The 2,989-nt window shown below is 39.9% G+C and overlaps 1 long non-coding RNA gene across 1 annotated transcript in view; it reads right to left on the bottom strand.

Moving 5' to 3' along the window:
• Window positions 1–1,228, bottom strand: part of LOC145720206 (uncharacterized) — a 307,447-nt gene extending 306,219 nt beyond the window's left edge. The window contains exon 1 of the long non-coding RNA XR_014143039.1: window positions 395–1,228. This is a non-coding gene — a long non-coding RNA (uncharacterized LOC145720206). The remainder of the gene's footprint in view (window positions 1–394) is intronic.
• Window positions 1,229–2,989: the final 1,761 nt, after the last annotated feature.

The following is a 2,989-nucleotide window of genomic DNA, read 5'->3' on the forward strand; positions in this document are numbered from 1 at the left end:
TCACACTTTTTTTGCTCAAATTTCTTCCTTCTTTAAGAGAGGTATCAGTTTCCAAATGCTAAGTTGCAATTATGGAACTGAATTTTGTATTGCACTGTGAAAGCCTTCAATGCCGTTGTTTGGTTTTGGCATATTGTCACATGTCCATTGATGAATGTTCCAAAGGTCTATGGAAAATGTGAGTTCAACACTCTTTGCCACTATACAAACCATTATGAGGGCTAAGATTTCTGTAATATAAAAATGGGAGTACTGTGCTAATAGAGCAATGAAACCAAACTTCAGCCAGTTTTTGTTGTTGGTGTTGTCATTATTTTTTATGGAAAAATTGCCTTATGGCCAATTAAATATTCAGTGGAAATGCTTGTGGCAGCTCTGTGGAAAAGATGCTTACTGTGAAAATACTGGACATGCCTTGAAAGAAGCCACCAAAAGACTTGTCTTTTATTTTATCAAACTCAGAACTTTCATCTAATGCTACAGCCAGTCCCGGGGGAAGGAGCATTTGTCAAATACTTCACAGTCAAGTGTTCAGGTGCTTCTGGTTGAAAGACCATCACCAAGAAAAACTGTGCCCAAGTCAGGTTTGTCTCAGCAATGCAAGGTATATTTAACATTCAAAAATCAATCACTGTGATTCGCCAACAGACTAAAATGGAAAACCATACTATAAAAGATGCAGGGAGTATCTGATAAAACCTAATGTCCATTCTTTATTAAAAAAATAATAAAAACTATCAGCCATTAATGAAATGTCTGATACTAGGGCTGGGGCAGGGGAAAAAAAAAATGAGCCTAGAGTCTTTCTGCATCTGGATCTTTGCTTCTATAATACAATCCTCACCCATTCTACCTCTTTCCTAAAACACAATCTGCTAGTCTCTTACACATTCATGAAGTTTAAGGGGCTCCCCATTGCTTACAATAAAAGTTTAAATTCAATGCATAGTCTACAAGGTACTTCATTTCACCTCTCTCTCTTTCCAGATTCAATTTCTGCTAGTTTTTTGAAACATATTCTACTCTTAGCTACATGGGAGTCGTTCAGAATTCCATATGTATGTTTTTTCCTTTCCTGGCTGCATATTTTGTGCAAGCTATTTCCTGGGCTTAGAGGGTCCTTCTCTGTATTATTTCTGAAAAAAATCCAGCTTACGCTGATCTACTCCTGACCCAACTTCAATCTGTTCTTTCTTTTTTTCCTTACATATCAATTGGATCATGGTTTACCCTACTAAAATATTTTGGAGCATACAGAAATCTCATAGGCCTCGGGCGCCTGGGTGGCTCAGTTGGTTAAGCAACTGCCTTGGCTCAGGTCATGATCCTGGAGTCCCGGGATCGAGTCCCACATCGGGCTCCCTGCTCAGCGGGGAGTCTGGTTCTCCCTCTGACCCTCCTCCCTCTCATGCTCTCTGTCTCTCATTCTCTCTCTCGCAAATAAATAAAATCTTTAAAAAAAAAAATTTTTAGAAATCTCATAGGCCATACATTCCAATATGCTATTCTTACTTTTCTTTAATAGCTCTATATAATCTACATCTTTAATATAGCTTTTACTTAAATCTTTCCTTCAAGCCCCCTTCTCATGGGAGTAGGAAACCTAAGTCAATTATTTTCAGGTTCATCAAATCGTTTTAGTGTTTTCTTAGTCGTCTCAAATATAAATTCTGTCCTGGGTGCCTGGGTGGTTCAGTCAGTTAAGCGTCTGCGTTAGGCTCAGGCCATGATCCTGGGGTCCTGGGATGGAGTCTTGCAACAGGCTCCCTGCTTAGCAGGGAGCGCTTCTCCCTCTCCCTCTGCCCCTACCGCCTGCTCATGCTCGCTCGCTCTCTCTCTCAAATAAATAAGTAAAATCTTTAAAAAACATATGTGTGTGTGTGTGTATATACATAAATTCTGTCCTTTCTGACTATCCCCCCTTCCCTATCTTTGACTCGGAATGGAATCTAAGGTAGAAAGACTACTGTTATTTACATCAGTGGAGGCATTTACTGCTGTCATTCTCTCTTCTCTGCCATCCACTAAAATGATAGTTATCTCTTCCTGTGTATTTTTAGTCTTTGGCATATATCCCCGTTGGTATCTGCTGAAACATTTTTTGCCTGTTGGCCTCCATTTGCATGATCCATGTTCACTAAAACACTACTTCATGCTGTCAGCCAAATTCAGCTGTATGTCAGCTACTCAGGATTACAGGGTATGACTGTTGTCTGATGCTTCTCTCGGTGCCCTGTAGTAGACCAGGGCTGTCATCAGCCATATCTTCCTGTCACCTACATAGCTCAGTGGGTTAAGCCTCCTACTCTTAATCTCCGTCCAGGTCATGATCTCCAGGTCCTGAGATGGAGTCCTGCCAAGGGCTCTGAGCTCAGCACCAATCAGCTTGGGATTCTCTCCCTCTCCCTCTGCCCCTCCCTCCCCCTCTTGCTGGTGATCAAGCTCTCTTTCAAGAAAAAAAAAAAAAAAAAAGACACTCTTATCACCAGAAATACTTTAAAGTTGAGAAAGCTGTAGAAATAAAACTTGTTACATTTTTACTAATCTACAACCTCAGCCTAAATTCCCCTTGGTAAGCTCCCAAATGCCTGTTTTCCTTACAGTTAAATTCCTCACAAATTTATTGTGTTTGTCTAAAATGTATAAAAGCTGCCTGACTTGGTCATTTCTTTGTGTCTCAATATATTATTGGTCCTCTATGCATGGATAATAAAACTTTGTGTCTTTTCTTTCTGTTAATCTAGGTCATGAATATTGAATTCTTAGGCCAGCTGGAAGACGGTGAAGGGTAGAGGAAGAATTCTGCCCTAGTGTCCTTCTAGGGTTATTCCTAGTGAGCCCCTCCAAGGCTTCCCAGGGTATACACTTTGCTTTTCTGCAGCATGTAACAAACTTAACTTTGATGAGCTTATTGATAAAAGGCACTTAGCAAACATTTAAAAGCTTAGAGATAAAGATGAATTCATATTGCTATTATAAGCAACAATTT

Source organism: Leptonychotes weddellii, chromosome 2 (genome assembly GCF_054177405.1).
Source record: "Leptonychotes weddellii isolate Sample4059 chromosome 2, ASM5417740v2, whole genome shotgun sequence".
NCBI lineage: Eukaryota > Metazoa > Chordata > Mammalia > Carnivora > Phocidae > Leptonychotes > Leptonychotes weddellii.